Below are 17,436 nucleotides of genomic sequence, written 5' to 3'. Positions count from 1 at the left end.
CTTGAGATTCGGGCGTAAGGGTAAACTTGAAGAACACTAAATTTCTTAGATGCTTGGAAAATCATGTCGTGATAATTGTATTTTTATTTTGCCTTTATTTGAATAGTCAGACGTGGGATTTGAACCCATGCCCTTTGATCCCGCATCGGTTTGAGAGAAGAATGAAGAATAACTTATGAGTGTCTGTAAACATCTCTCTAGTAGCGTGTTGTAGAACTGTGATTCTGACGACGATTTGTTATGAGTAAAAATGGACAATATTTTTTAGCGGCTGAAAATTGGAACGAAGCATTCCTTAGAAGAGTGTGGAAACCTCTCCCTAATAGACTCGTTTTAGAATTGTGAGACTGATGATGATACGTAATGGGCAAAAGCGGACAATATTTGTTAGCGGTGGGTTTAGGCTATTACAAAAGCTATCAAAGTTAGTCACAAAGCGGTGTGCCAGCGAAGACGCTGGCCCCCAAGGAGAGTGGATTGTGAGATCCAACATTGGTTGGAGAGGGATGAAACATTTCTTATAAGGGTCTGGTGGGCTTGAGGTATTACAAACAATTACCTGGAATAGCACAGTTAGCCACACTGTGTGGCTGTTAACCACAAGGTCGAAGGTTTAAACCCTCATTCTAGTGTTGGGAATAAGCTTACAATGAATTGAAGGTAAATTAGAGGTGACTTGTTTGATTAATCCTTCTAGTGTTGGGAATAAGCTTACCATGAATTGAGGGTAAAAATTAGAGGTGACTTGTTTGATTAATTGTGAGCTCAGCGGCGGGAATAAGCTTACTATGAATTGAAGGTAAATTAGAGGTGACTTGTTTGATTAATTGTCGGCGCATGCCTAGTGACGGTTACAAGTGTCATACCTTTTGATTGTTATATTTGCTTATTATGTTATGACTTGTTGTAATGATGAGATATATAAGTTATAGAATATCATATTGACACGTTATGTCATTGAGGAACGTGACATGATATGAAAGTATGGTATTGCATTGTACACTACCTTATTCATAGTTATATGCCATTATTTTAAACTATTGGGATCTAATTCATATTATATGTTCATGTGTACCGAAATACCTCCCCGTCATGAATAGTACGGACACGTACCTTACGACATTTATGTTAACAATGATGTTATGATACGATATTGTATACACCACAATACTATGTGCACTCCCTTCCCTCCATGGTATACCAACAGCGTGAGCGTATGCTAGTTGAAGCCCAAGTTAATGTTTGTGTATACAAGTTTTGAGTAGAGAAGTACTGCACATCAAATTCTACCCGAAACGAATATGAGACCAAGGCCATAAAATGATATTTTATGATAACCATGATTTCACGTGTTTGCATTACCCTATACTAGTAGTGGGGTTACTTAATGAGTATTTCTTAAAATACTAAAGACATGTGCTGCTCTTATTATTTAGGTAAATGCAAGGCATCTCTGCACAAATGACGATGTCGAGATGACGACCATGGGATCCAACGTACACAACACTAGTGAGATAGAGGGGTAGGATCAAACTTACAAAGACGGTTAACACCATGAGAATGAAGGAGAAGAAATAGGATGTAGACAACGAGTTTTTATACGAAGGAATGAAGAAAGGAAAATGCGTGGAAATGAGTGGAGAAGATGAAGTCCACCTGCTCGGACCCAAACTCGAATACCCGCAACCTCATTCTAGTCAAGCAACCCCATACCCAGTTTGGTATAGTAACTAGATACCCAACACCACAACCTGATACCCACCAACAACCAGTCCAGTAGTCTAGTTCCTCTATGCTTTTTCCAAAAACCCACATTCAAGCCCAAATGCACAGAACATAGTCCAACCCACGGATCCACTACACAGACCTGTGAACCCACATGAACATTTGAGACCTGCGCCTCGAACCACTAAGAAACCTGCTCATATGTCATTGTCCCTCAGCGACAGGTTCACTATTGCATACACCGGCTCCTTCGGTTCGGCATTTCGGAGTCCTAGGCTAAAAAATGGCGTATTAGGCTCGGTTTGAAATTTTGATAACGACCTTTACGTTTTTTTCCCTCCCAAAGCTTATTTTTACTCTAATAGAAATATTTAAGTGCAGTATAAAGTCTTATTTATGAAGTTCAAGTTAAATTAGATTAGAAATGTAAATTACTAACGAAATGAGATGGGTGTTTTAATAGGAAACAACTCCTGACAACACTTGGAGTAACTTCGAGAGACAAAATTCAAACGTACTCGAGTTTAAAGAAAATGTCGGCCAATACCAACCAAGTAAGTGGCCTGACTATCCTTGTGCTACCCCTATGATATTTTTAACAATAGGTTCTTAAGATCATTAGTTCCATGTGTTTGCATTCCTAGCCTCAATAGTGGGGTCAAGTATTCCTTAAAATACTCAAGCCTTGTGCTACTTCTATTTTAGGTAAGAGCTAGACACCCCTATACAACTGACGAGGACATCACAAATAGAGATAATGACACGTGCATAGAATAGTAGTATTTAATTTTCTTAGGCATAGGTTAGTATAGGGCATTTTTACTTTGATGTTTTAATGGTTTTAGTTACTATTTCTTTATGTTGTTTTAAAGACTCTTTCAAATGAGTAAGTCCATGCCACTATTTTAAGATGAAGTTTAAATGCTTAATTTCGTATAAGAGCATAGGATATGATGACGGTGGAAACTTTAGGCTAATAGAAATCTAGGGTCGTTACCGTTGGTATCAGAGCTCTAAGTTATAGATTCGGTAGACTTGCCTAAGAGATAGGCTTGCAACGTTCCATGATTTCACAATCGATGTCATGTCACCATCAGGTATGTCTGGTATAAGATAAGATAAAGAAATGTCTTTAGTTGCATGTACTTTTTTTTGTTTACTAATATTGAATGTAATTTAGTATCAAATATGTGGAGCTCTAACTATATGATTTATGGAAGCATTATGTTCTACCTAGTTGTATTTTTATGAATATGTCATGTTTACTGAATTATATGTTGTGACTATATGTGATAGGATGCAATTTATGTTAGAGAGATATAGACTTAAGAAATTATGTATTGGTTTTAGCATCATGTCACATAAAGGACACTAAAGAGAATGACAAGGAAGGAGATGACCCTGTATTAGAGGTAGAGGAAAAGGTGGTGGTGAAGATAGCCTACCTCGTGAAGGTTTAGTGACTAGGGCGGACGCACCTTAAGTTGTGCTACCTTAGGCTACGCACCTCCAGTAGCACCGATAACTCAAATAAATCCCACTACAAGCCTATGTGAGAATCATTTCAGGCAATACGATGATGCCCACTCAACAAGCCAATAGGGTGTGGAAAGGGGAATGAAGCCAACAAGCCAATAGACAATCCTAACTGCTTATTGTTATACGTAAGAATTACTATTTCCATTGGTGTGATGTCTAGGGTGTGTTGCCTTTTACGGAACCAAAAGTAAAACAATTAGAACTTATTTTTTAACGTGGACAATATTATACTATTATGAAGGTTCGTGATTTCTAATCATCAAGCATTCTTGATGACATTTTATGGGTAAGATTATCCATCCTTTTCTATTGAATCAAAACCCTTGAATTGAGTTATAATGTTTTAATAATTTTCAGTGAATTATAATTTTTTAGTTCATTTTTTGGGGTATCTTTGAGTTTTCTAACGTTGTTACTTAGTCTTAATCAAGCATTCTCGATGAGATTTCATAGGTAATATTATCGTCCAACCTTTTCTACTGGATCAAAACCCTTGAATTGAGTTATAATGTTATAGTAATTTTTAGGGGTAGCTTCGGGTCGTTGAAATAAAATGTAAATGCAACTTTGAGCCGAATTGATTTTTGGTTTCCCTTTTAAGGTGTTTGAAGTATATTGACAGTACCTATATTGCTCATAGTTTGTAAACAAAAACATATTCTGTTTTCAATAAAGTTATTATTGATATTTATTTATTAAAGATTGCTATTGAATAAATATAAAAGATTGCTATTGAATAAAGTAAATGTTACGATCATTAATCTAAATCCAATAAACTAAGAACACTCTGGCTATAGTATGATTACTTGAACTATATGTACAGACACAAGAGTGGATCAAGTTCAAGTATATAGTCAAAATGGTTTATAGTACAGGGATAAGGCTGAGTACCTTATTTTGGGGACACTATGGATGCGACCCACTTTTGTATATGATATAAACAATGTGATCACTAAATTGTACATCTGGAGACATGTGAATGGGAGCATCCTATGCAATGAGTATTGCATAAGATCGGACCATGAAAAAAACCTCTCTCACTTTATAATGTCGTTTACTATTGAGACTGATTTTTTCATTTATGACCTAGGTAACTCGATCTTAATCCTGAGCTAACTATGAACTCTAGTTTATTCAAAATTATCCTTAGATTTTCATGGGTGAGAGTGGCCCGAGTTCGTCGACTCATTAAGCCTCCCATTTTAAGGGTAAGACTGGATGAATAGTTGAGGACATAGGGTGTATGATGGAACACTCCTACCCACTTTTAGGTTTAGTAGAGAGGTTGTTCCCTTAAGTACTGACTCCAAGTCTTGAACGAGGAGCCCCACCCTCTCATGGGCCTGAGAGGGATTCGGTTTGGTGGTTGAACCACAAACCAATTTTTCATTAGAGGATCAGTGAGACTTAAGGAACAAAAAGTAACTTTAGGGGTAAAACTTTAAATTGACCCAGCTCTAGTTACGATCAACCTGTGAAGGATCGACTTACTAATTATGGTTATATCAAATGGACAGAAATATATCTATAGTGAGAGGAGTGCAACAACTAGGCTACAATGGAGTGTCCTAGTAGTGAACGAATGTTGGATAACAAGGTTAATGAGTTTAGCCGGTTAATCTCGGATCGTTGGAGCCCATGAGATGTAGGTCCATTAGATCCCTCTGGTAGCTCATATCGAACGAAACCTTAGAACAGTGTGATGAGTGAGTTCAAAGTTTTCGAATTAGAATTACAGAATACACGTTAAATATATACGATATATTTAACCTCATTTTTTTAGTTATGAATTGAACAAAAAGAGAGAATTGGAGATATTTAAATAAGATTTAAATATTTTAATTATGAATAGTGATAGATAATGAATATGTGCTGGAATTAATTGGAATTGACATTTTATTTAATGTTAAATATTAATTAAATTTTTTAATTAATCATTTAATATTATTTTGATTTGTAATTAATTGTTAGATTAAATAAAGAAAGTCAAAATGTTTACTCCACCTAATGAAAAAATTCATGCTTGAGTTAGTGGAATATTGATGGTCAATATATGGTTTAACCAAACTTGCATGCTTGCCACATAATCCCACAAATTAGGGTGGAATTTTGAGTGCCAAAATTTGGTAATCTCAAATTTGCATGAACATGCAAATATGACTCTATAAATAGAGTGATCAATGTACATGCAAATTCTTCTTCAAAAACTTTGAAAAAATCTCTCAAAACTCTCTCTTTACCTATACTAAATTTCTATCAAGTTTCATCACTCACCGGATTCCACAATCCTATTCTAAGGTCGGAGAATAGTACGAAAGACACTAGCGGTGGTTCAAAACCATTCGTTTGGAAGAATGAATTTGAACTACAAAAGGTCAGTATTCAAACTCAATAAGTTTCAAAGCTTTTGAACATGCTAGCTAATTTACTATAATTGATGTACTTAGAGTGCCTAAGATCCAAATTTCTTCCGCACGTGTTATAATAACACCAACAAAATGAACCTAAACTGACAACATAATTTATGAACAAAGGAAACAAAAAGATATTTAAAAAGAGAGAAAACCCAAAAAGTAGCAAATTCCCTCAAACACTGAAAATGGATAGCCATTCACCCTGAGAAAAACACAAAAAATGGAAGAAAGAGGGTGCCAATGAAGGAGTAGGGAAGCAATGTGGGAAGAAGAAATATAAGGGAGATGGGGGGCTTTGGGGCTTCAAAGCTAGATTATGGCGGGCAAAAATATCTCTAGATGCACTAAATTTTTTCACGTAACATACATACACAATAGGCAAGCGTCAGAAATGCTATCAAGGTCTTTCAATGCTTGTCAATTTAGTTGACCTTGTCCATAATATTTTGTGCTTTCAGAGAGATATTTCTTTTAACCATGGTAAACCAAATATTGATTCTCATTTTTGCTGCATTTTCATTTATCGCAAAACAAATTATTGGAAGATTTAAAATATGAGTATTGTAGTCTACTAATCCTCGCAGAGTTCCTGACCGACGCGATGCGTGCTAAGTTAGGAACAATGAGTATTTCTCTCATTTGGTATGTATGATGTTACATGCTGCTAAATAAATTAGTAGACGGACAGTAATTGCTAAAGAAATTAGTAGACGGACAGTAATTGATTGAGAGTGAGTCTTACATACTAGTCTTAAAATTCTAAATAACCATATAGAAGTAACCTAAGGAGAGGTAATTGAAATATCTTACTAACTTACAAATGATCCAAGTAAAAGAAACTAGGAATTAACTGAGAATAAACCTTAAGAACAACTAGAATGATAAGTAATAAACTTGTGAATGACAAGTTAGCTATTTATTAAGTAAATTAATTACTTATCAAGATTATTTTAACTTTTTTGGCCAAATAAGAAGTTGCAGGCCAATCGAGGACGAGACCAGCAGGCTCGAGACAACAAGGAACCCTTTTCTAAGTCAGTTTTAAGTACATGTGCTTTTGTTATTGAAAACTTACTTTGATATTTTGTGTTGTAAAATATACTTGATTCACATGTTTTACTTGCCATGTTTGAAATTTTTTGTTGTATGACCGAGTTTCGAAGCAAAATATCTATGTTAGTGGTAACTCATGTGAATCGAGCTGTTGATGAACATGTGTTGCAGTAGAATTGCTCGAGAACTATGCAGTAACAGCGGGGATCGTCCTAAGGCGTCCAGTCGTGTCTGTTTATTTTGGATTTCTACATTTAGTTTTAAATTGTTTGTTGACTATTGGTCAAGATAAGAAGCGCTGCTCGAGAACTATGAGGTCACAGAGGGTGTCATCCTAAGGAATCCAGTCGTCTGTTTATTTTAAATTTCTACGTTTCTTTTTTAGTTGTTTGTTGGTGGTCGATCGAGGTAAGAAGGTGTAACACCCAAAAAATGAAGCAAAGCCACCCACGTAAGACCAAAAGGATCCAATAACGAAATTAAGAGGATTAAGCTAGGAAAAGGGTCTTAAGCAAGTCATTTCTAAACACTAATGAGTAACTCTAAGGACTAAGGCCTTTGGAGAAGTATTGGGAATAAAAGCCTAAGCGAAAAGGACAAAAAGGTCACTTTCCAATTTTTAAGGAACTTTTTAGATATTTAATTCCTTCTAGTGGGAATTTCAAGATACTCAAGGACCAAAAAATGACTAAGAAGAAGGTAATAAAATATTCTAAAAGTTGTAAATTACCAAATTACTCTGATGATATGGATAATTATGAAAGTGTCATTCTATGGAACAAGAGGATAGTAAGTTGCCCTAGCCAAGAATCAAAAACTCCTAAGACCTCCCACGGTACAACGTGCTCATGACTTAGACTACGCTGCTTGGAATGCATGAAGCCTTGAGCTTAGGTGTTCAGACTGTATCATAGGGAAAATCCTTGATGCAGGATTAGACTACATCTCCTTGAACTAAAGAAGTCTTGGATGTTGGTTTTCAGACTATGCCGCTTGGAATGCATGAAGTCTTGGGCATAGGTTAGCGGACGGTATCGGAGGGCAAGCCTTTAGATGCGGGTTAAGACTACGTCGCTTGGAACTCATGAAGACATGAACGTAGAATAAGACTGTTGTTGGGTTTTATGTCCTAAAACTCATAGTTTGTAAACAAAAACATATTCTATTTTCAATAAAGTTATTATTGTTGTTTATTCACTAAAGATTGTTATTGAATAAAATGAACTTTACGATTATTAATCTAAATCAAATAAACTAAGAACACTCTAACTATAGTATGATTACTTTAACTATATGTAGAGACATAAGAATGGATCAAATTCAAGTATATAGTCAAAATGATCTACAGTACAGGGATAAGGCTGAGTACCTTAACATAGGAACAATATGGATGCGGCCCACTTTTGTATATGACATAAACAATGTGATCACTAAATTGTACATGTGGAGACATGTGAGTGGGGGCGTCCTATGCAATGAGTATTGCATAAGATCGGACCATGAAGAAAATCACTCTCACTTTATAATGTCGCTTACTGCTGAGACTGATTTTCTTTTCATTCGATGACCTAGGTAACTCGATTTTAATCCTGAGCTAACCATGAACTCCTGTTTATTCGGAATTATCCTTAGATTTGCATGGGTGAGAGTGGCTCAAGTTCGCCGACTCAATAGGCCTCCCATTTCAGGGGTAAGGTTGGATAAATGGCTGGAGACGTGGGGTGCAAGATGGAATTCACTCCTACCCACTTTTAAGGATAGAAGAGAGGTAGTTCCCTTAAGCACTGACTCTAGGTCTTGAACAAGGGGCCCCACCCTCTCATTGGCCTGAGAGGGATTCAGTTTACTTGTTAAACCACAAACAAATTGTTCATTAGAGGATCAGTGAGACATAAGGAAGAAGAAGTAACTTCAAGGGAAAAATGGAAAATTGACCCAGCTCTAGTTACGAACAACTTGTGAAGGATCAACTTACTAATCATTGTTATATCAAATGTACAGAAATATATCTACAGTGAGGGGAGTGCAACTACTAGGCTATAGTGGAGTGTCCTAGTAGTTAACGAATTTTAGTTAACAAAGTTAATGAGTTAAACCGGTTAATCTTGGATCGTTGGAGCCCATGATCTATAGGCCCATTAGGTCCCTCTGCTAGCTCATATCGGACTAAACCATAGAACAATGTGACGAGTGAGTTCGAAGTGTTCGAATTCAAATTAGGGAATATGCACTATATATATTCGATATATTTAACCACATTTTTTGTTTTATTTACGACTTAAACAAAAAGAGAGAATCTGAGATATTTAAATAAGATTTAAATATCTTAATCAAATATGTGTCGAAATTGATTGGGATTTGCATTTAAATTAATATTAAATATTAATTAAATAGTTTAATTAATAATTTAATATTACTTTAATTTGAAAATAATAATTGAAATTAATAGTTGAATCAAAATTTGACTTCATTTAATGGAAAAATCCATGTTTGAGTTGGTGGAATTTTGAGGTGTCAAAATTTGGTTTAACCAAACTTGCATGCTTGCCAAATAAACCCCCCAAATTTTAGTTGAGTGGAATGTTGAGTGTCAAAAATTTGGTGAACTCAATCTTGCATGCTTGCCACATAATCCCAAACATTTGAGTGGAATTTTGAGTGTCAAAATTTGGTGATCTCAAATTTGCATGAACATGCAAACATGACTCTATAAATAGAGTGATCATGGTACATGGAAGGTCTTCCAAGGGCAAAACCTTCAAAAAAAAAAAAAATCACAAACTCTCTCTTCATATATACTAAATCCCTCCCAAGTTTAGTCACTCACTGGATTCCACAATCCCGTTCTAAAGTCGGGGAATAGTGGAGAAGACACTAGTAGTGGTTCGAAACCGGTTCGTAAGGAAAAAGAAACTTGAGCGACAAAAGGTTAGTATTCAAACTCATTTAGTTTTAATGCTTTTGAACATGCTAGCTAATTTACTTAGATCCAAATTGATTCCGCATGTGTTATATTAACACCATCAGCTGTATCGCTTGGAACGCATGAAGCCTTGGACATAGGATTGTTAAGTGCATAGCTAGTGCCGTAAATCCTAGGGGGAGTGTCTTGGAGAACGAATCAATAACAGAACAACAACAAAGAAAGTACCAGGAACAAGAGAAAGATCAAGGTCTAGAACAAGGATTAAGATCCAAGTTCTAAGAACAAGAACCAAGAACCAAGAACCATGTACTATGGCCCTTAAAGGATAACCAACGTTTCATAATCTAGGGACCAAGGTCCTCAGGATAATCAAGATAAGAACCCCAAGTCAAGAACAAGAACTGGAGAACTTAAGTACTTACAACAATAACAAGAACAAGAACAAGATAACAACAAATAATGTGGTACCCTAGAATATTAAGGACACAATTAAGAACCTACAAGTAGGCTACTTACAGAGTCTTTGTCTCGTTCTTTATTCTCCATTTTTTTAGGTAATAAAGAGTTGGTCAAGGTCGGGAGCAGACTCTGAAGTAGGTGCCATAGACAAACCTCACTCGTTGTCCTCAACCCATTTGTTTTAAAATATTTTGTGCTTGTTCCTTATTTTCTGTTTTAAATACTTATGTATAAACTTTATTTTGATATTATGTAAATATAATTTTTTAAATTCTTTTGTTTATTTAAAAAAAAAATTCACCCGTCTTTTAGAACCATCGCGACAGCCCGATCCTTACAGAGTGGCATCAGAGCCCAAGGTTTCTCTATGTCCTAGCTTAGGAGGACTCCCTACGGAGACCAAGTAAGTATGCCTTTAAACTCTTAACTTTAAGTATGCCTAGAATTTTAAGTTATTGGATGCATGATCTCTATCTTCATCATTCATTGCCTGTTTATAGGTTAATCGACCCTCAATGTCATTATCAAGTATGATGACTTGAGTTTCTGACAAACTCAAGTAACGATCGGGTTGAGTTATAACCCTCCCACTACGTCGAGGCATTCTCAACTCTTAAGGAGGATGTGATTGACAAGAAGTGTTAGCTCCATCAACAACTCTTGTTGAAGGACCAGCTTGATCAACAACTCTTGTTATTTTATCAGTAGCTTCTTTAGAAATCTCACTTAATACTAGTTTGCTGCGAGGTTGATGATTTCTTACGTGGTCTTCTTCTAAGAATGTAGCGTTTGTTGATACAAACACTCTATTTTCTTGAGGGTCATAAAACAAACAACCTTTCGTCTCTTTGGGGTATCCTACGAATATACATAATTTTGAACGACATTCTAATTTCTTGGAGTTTTGCAACAACACATGTGTTGGACATCCTCAAATCCTGAAGTGATGTAAACTACCTTTACGCCCTTTCCATAACTCATAAGGTGTTTCTGAAACACTCTTAGTCGGAACCATGTTCAAAATGTATGTAGCAGTCTCCACTGCATATCCCCAAAACGGATCGGATAATTAAGCGAAACTCATCATAGACCGAACCATGTCTAATAGAGTTCTATTTCTCCTTTCTGATACACCATTTTGTTGAGGCATACCCGGGGCTGAGAGTTGAGACCATATTTTATGTTCTATCATATAGTCCTGAAATCTTAAGTACATGTACTCTCCTCCTCGATCTGATCGAAGTGTTTTGATAGTTTTACCTAATAGATTCTCAACCTCAGTCTTATACTCTCTGAATTTTTCAAGAGCTTCGGACTTGTGATGCATTAGGTAAAGATAATCATACCTTGAATAATCATCAATAAAACTGATGAAATATTTATACCCTCCTCGTGCTTTGACATTCATTGGACCATAGAGATCTGTGTGCACGAGTTCTAAGGTTTCTTTGGCTCTATAAATTTTTTCGGAAAACGGTCGCTTAGCCATTTTACCTTCAAGACAAGACTCACATGGAGGTAAAGAGTTGTCTTCTAACTCATTTAGAAGTCCTCTTTTAACCAATCTCTCAATCCTATTGAGATTAATGTGGCCTAGTCTTATGTGCCAAAGATAGGTATTAGGAGAAATCTTTTGTCGTTTATTTTGAGTTTCAGCTATTTTAAACATCTCGGTATTTAAAATAGCTTTTTTTTCGCTCGGTTTGAACATATATAAGTTGTTTTCTAGTTTTGTAGAACAAATATGAATACCTCTTTTGAAAATGAACAGTTCATTGATTTCAAAAGATACTTTATACAATTGTTCTAATAAACAAGAGATAGATATTAGATATCTTTTCATTTCAGGAACAAAAAGTACATTATCTAATATAATGAATCTATCTCCAAAAAACAACTTTAAATTTCTTACTGATCTTGCTCAGACAACCTCTCCTGTTCCGACCCTAAGTGTTATCTCGCCATCCGCAAGCATTCTCCAAAAGCTAGTTTCCTGGTAAAAAGAACAAATATGATTAGTGGCCCCTGAATCTAGTATCCAAGTTGAGTTATTATACTCTACTAAACATATTTCTACAACGAGTAAATCATATTTACCTTGTTGTGTCTTTTCGGCTTTCTTCTCTGCAATGTATTTTGGGCAGTTTCTCTTCCAGTGTCCGTTTTGGTTGCAATGGAAACATTTTCCTTTATCTGCTTTTTGAACATTGTGTTTTCAGTTAGTAGGAATCTTATTTTTCCCTTTACCCTTCTTCTTCATCAAAACACTATTGAAGGACCATACTTATTTTTGGAGGATGATCCTCATAGTAATTTCTTGGAGATAGCAACATTTGCTTCTCCTGTTTGTCTCTTGTTCGTTAAGAGGGATTGATAAGTCTGTAGCACATTGAGAAGAGTAGTCAAGTTATATTCTATTTTTTTCATTATCACATTTATGCGAAACTGGAAGAAGCTCTTCGAAAGAGACTCCATGATAAAACTGACTTGACTCTTCTCATCTATGACAGCTTCATTTTCTTCTACCACATTGAAATGGACCCTCATGTCAAAGACATGTTCTCTAACTGAGATCCCTTCTTTCATACGGCAGTTGTAAACGTATTTTATTGCATCATGTCTAAGGGAGAAAGCCGGTTGTCCAAAACATCCCTTTCAGAGATTCCATAATCTTTTTAGCAGTACCCATAACATTGCGTTTCTTAGCCAAAACATCAGATATGCTGGCTAAAATGTACACTCGGGCTTTATCATTTTCCTTTGACCATCTGTCATATGTATCCTGAACTATTCGGTTTGCATTTGAGCTGGGGTTTGGAGGACATTCCTTAGTTAAAAAAAACCTTAAATCATCAATTACAAGGGTTGTGTTTAGGTTTGATTTTCAAGTTGCGTAATTGTCGCCGTTTAATTTCTCAAAAGTGAGTAATTGTACTATTGAGTTTGTAATGCTATGATATAAAGAAAATTCTATTAGTGATTTGACTTAATCTTGTTTAATCCAATCATTTTTAGCAAATGTAATAATGTACCAAAAAATTATTAATTTGCAACGATACTTTAGTGAGTTAGAGCAACTACTACTGAGGAGCAGCCAATCACTCATTCACTAAACCAAGACATTCTTGACTTAAACGATAATCCCAGAATAACTCTTGTTCCTATAGTGTTTTTAGTTATCGCTATTTTGGTCAAGAATATACTAACTCTTAGTCATTCTTCGTAAGTGTGACCCGCCAGTTTCAGACCTCAGAGATCAGTCCCAACAATGCTATCGATTGAAAAAGCCAAAGTTGGGAATGGACCTAAGAAATCCTATCCATTTCTGGAGTTTGCGTTGTTTTGACTCCCATGTTACAACCCTTCGAATGGGTAGTTGCTCTAGGGCAACATGCAGGTGGAACATGGGAATCTCACAGTGCTACCTAGTGGTGGAGACCATAGGACGTGTTGATATACTTTCTTCTCCCACTTACTATAAATACTTTCTCTATTCACCTTGTTATTGACTCATGCAAATACCTTCCAAATGGAGGACGCTCCCAGGGCGACACGAGATCGAGCATGAATCTCACGGTGTGAATTTTTCAGAGAGCGTGAAAGGAAAACGATGTATCTCATATACCTTTTTCCTCCCACTATGTATTTTAGACGGTTGGGTATACTCATTACTTATGTATATTCCGGCTAATTGAATATAACTTAAGTCTAGGTGAGTTTTCTAAAACTTAGATCACACAAGCATGCTCATAAAACTGAGCTAACTAAGCTCAAGTACTGATCTGATCTCCAGGTAGTACGTGTTCCGTAAACCGTCAACTTATGTACCTCCAGCCTTAGACAAGATCGTGCCATGTGAGCTTTCTTAAAATTGTAATTTTATAAGACACGACCTATTTTAACTATTAAAATTGATCGTGCTCGGTTCTTAACCCTAAGTGAGCATGCACTTATCTTTATTATAGATTTTAACGTCTATCTTGATATATGACGTTGAAAATAACCTATAACATGCATCTAGCATGCTTTATATTACAATTACATAATCATCCATTCCATGCAATAATATAACAATTTATATCTATCACTCATGGAACTCTAAACATGCATACTATATATTATAACATACTTGGAATGCATGAAACATGCTTAGCCTATGGTGGGATTTTAAATCTATATGACATACTCTATGCATATACATTTTCTATTTAATTAAAACATACATTCATAATGCATAATTCATTAAACACACTAAAGTGGATTGGTTTTGGCATTTTAAAGCAAGCAATTAACTAAATTATTACATAAATAATTAAAAATAACTTGAACCGCTCCCGAGGATCACGAGCTGGGAGAACCAACCCTTAAAAACGTTGAACCGAACCCCAAAGGCAGAAAAAACACTCGAACTGCCTCTTCCATCTTCTTCTTTGGTTCAGCTTGCTATCTCTTCAATTTTCGATCAATTACAACCTAAAATGGACTCTAATGACTTCATAAAAATTACAGACCTTTCTTCACTCATTAATGCTCATAGACATTAGGCTTGTTACAAGAATTGCATCAAATGGACGCATAAAAAAATGCAAAAACCAAAAACATCCACTTTAGAAACCACAATATTTCATTCATGAAATAGTACCCACCATGCTCAAATTAATGTAAATAAAGTGCCTAAAATCATGCTCTAATACTAATTGATGGTGTAATAGAACACATGCGGAAGCAATTTGGATCTTAGGCACTCTAAGTACATCAATTATAGTAAATTAGCTAGCATGTTCAAAAACATTAAAACTAAATGAGTTTGAATACTAACCTTTTGTCGCTCAAGTTTCTTTTTCCTCACAAACCAGTTTCGAACCTCCAGTAGTGTCTTCTCCACTATAATCTGACCTTAAAACGAGATTGTGGAATCCGGTGAGTGACTAAACTTGGGAGGGATTTAGCATATATGAAAAGAGAATTTGTGAGATTTTTTTTTTCAAGGTTTTTCCCTTGGAAGAACTTCCATATAATATGATCACTCTATTTATAGAGTCATGTTTGCATGTTCATGCAAATTTGAGATCATCAAATTTTTACTCTTAAAATTTCTTTCAAATGTTTGGGATGATGTGGCAAGCATGCAAGTTTGAGTTCACCAAATTTTGACACTCAAAATTCCACTAAAATTTGTGGGGTTTATTTTACAAGCATGCAAGTTTGGTTAAACCAAATTTTGATACCTCAAAATTCTACTAACTCAAACATGGATTTTTCCATTAAATGAAGTCAACATTTTGACTTTCTTCATTTTGAATTATTAATTTTAAATTAAAGTAATATTAAATGATTAATTAAACTATTTAATTAATATTTAATATTAATTCAATTGCAAATCTCAATTAAGTCCGACACATTTGATTAAGATATTTAAATCTTATTTAAATATCTCAGATTCTCTCTTTTTGTTTAATTCATAAATAAAACAAAGATGCGGTTAAGTATATCGTATATATGTAGTGCATTCTCCCTATTTTGAATTTGAACACTTCGAACTTACTCGTCACATTGTTCTATGGTTTAGTCCGATATGAGCTAACAGAGGGACCTAATGGACCTATAGATCATGGGCTCCAACGATCCAAGATTAACCGGTTAAACACATTAACCTTGTTAACCAACATTCGTTAACTACTGGGACATTCCACTATAGCCTAGTAGTTGCACTCCCCTCACTATAGATATATTTCTGTCCATTTGATATAACCATGATTAGTAAGTCGATCCTTCACAGGTTGTTCGTAACTAGAGCTGGGCCAATTTACCGTTTTACCCCTAAAATTACTTTTTGTTCCTTATGTCTCACTGATCCTCTAATAAGCAATTTGTTTGTGGTCTAACCAGTAAACCGAATCCTTCTCAGGCCAATGAGATGGTGGGACCCCTTGTTCAAGACTTGGAGTCAGTGCTTAATGGAACGACCTCTCTTCTATCCCTAAAAGTGGATAGGAGTGAATTCCATCTTGCACCCCACGTCCCTAGTTATTCACCCAGGCTAACCCCTGAAATGAGAGGCCTATTGAGTCGACGAACTTGAGTCACTCTCACCCATGTAAATCTAAGAATAATTCCAAATAAACAGGAGTTCATAGTTAGGTCAGGATTAAAATCGAGTTACCTAAGTCATCGAATGAAAAGAAAATCAGTCTCAACAGTAAGCGACATTATAAAGTGAGAGTGATTTTCTTCATGGTCCGATCTTATGCAATACTCATTCCATAGGACGCCCCCACTCACATGTCTCCGCATGTACAATTTAGTGATCATATTGTTTATGTCATATACAAAAGTGGGCCGCATTCATAGTGTCCCATTGATACGGTACTCAGCCTTATCCTTGTACTATAGATCATTTTGTCTATATACTTGAACTTGATCCACTCTTATGTCAATACATATAGTTCAGGTAATCATACTATAGTTAGAGTGTTCTTATTTTATTAGATTTAAGATTAATAATCGTAAAGTTCACTTTATTCAATAACAATCTTTACTGAATAAACAACAATAATAACTTTATTGAAAATAGAATATGTTTTTGTTTACAAACTATGAGTTTTAGGACATAAAACCCAACAGGTGGAATCTTCCCCAATAAAGTCTGAAGTTGGGACAAAGTTTTAAGACAAGAATCGAGTGATGAGAATTCCTAAAACTCGAGTTTGAAGCTCTTAGATTATGAGTTTTTCTTTCACGGATTTCTTCCAAATTCGAGTGCTATGGTTAAGCATTTTCCTTCCTACCAACACCTACATATTTCATATGGGATTTACAGCAAGTTTCGTTAAGGAATCAGGCACTTAAAAGTTTTATAATTGGCTGCCCAACAAAAGGTTTCTAGATATACTCAGGCGAGAAAAATGTTTTCCGACGAACTTTGGAAGGTTATAACCTGTGCTATAGACCACGAAAAGATATGAACTTTGTTTCTACTTCTTGCTTGAAACTTCATCTAAAGGTTTCGTGGAACAATCGAATCCATTAGATGTCTATATATAGCTGTAAGAAGGTAAAAGTAGAGGGGTCTTATAAGAAAAAATCGAAATTTTTGTAGCTACCAAGGAAAAAGATGAAGTCCAAAGTCAAAGGTCAAACTTTGACCAATAAAAGTCAAAGATAGGTATATGTTGACCTTCCCTCGGCTTTCTCAATTTTAACCTCCTTCCTGATCCGTTCTCAAGAAAATCTTTATGGTTCTAGAAACTAGACAAAATAAGAAGTTCGTGGAAGGAATTTTGAGATAATTCGGATACTAGAAGCTCAAGAACGGAAATC

General features: G+C 35.5%; 1 long non-coding RNA gene across 1 annotated transcript; it reads right to left on the bottom strand.

Moving 5' to 3' along the window:
- Nucleotides 1–2,916: 2,916 nt before the first annotated feature.
- LOC111473780 lies at nucleotides 2,917–16,868 on the bottom strand. Its single transcript, XR_002715771.1, has 3 exons — nucleotides 16,739–16,868; nucleotides 16,399–16,402; nucleotides 2,917–2,927 (listed from the first exon to the last, which is right to left on the bottom strand). It is a non-coding gene; the product is annotated as an uncharacterized LOC111473780 (long non-coding RNA).
- Nucleotides 16,869–17,436: the final 568 nt, after the last annotated feature.

This window comes from Cucurbita maxima, unplaced genomic scaffold, assembly GCF_002738345.1.
Source record: "Cucurbita maxima cultivar Rimu unplaced genomic scaffold, Cmax_1.0 Cma_Scf00160, whole genome shotgun sequence".
NCBI classification, from domain to species: Eukaryota; Viridiplantae; Streptophyta; class Magnoliopsida; order Cucurbitales; family Cucurbitaceae; genus Cucurbita; species Cucurbita maxima.
The sequence above is the reverse complement of the archived record's forward strand: the minus strand, read 5'-3'. Positions and strand labels throughout refer to the sequence as shown.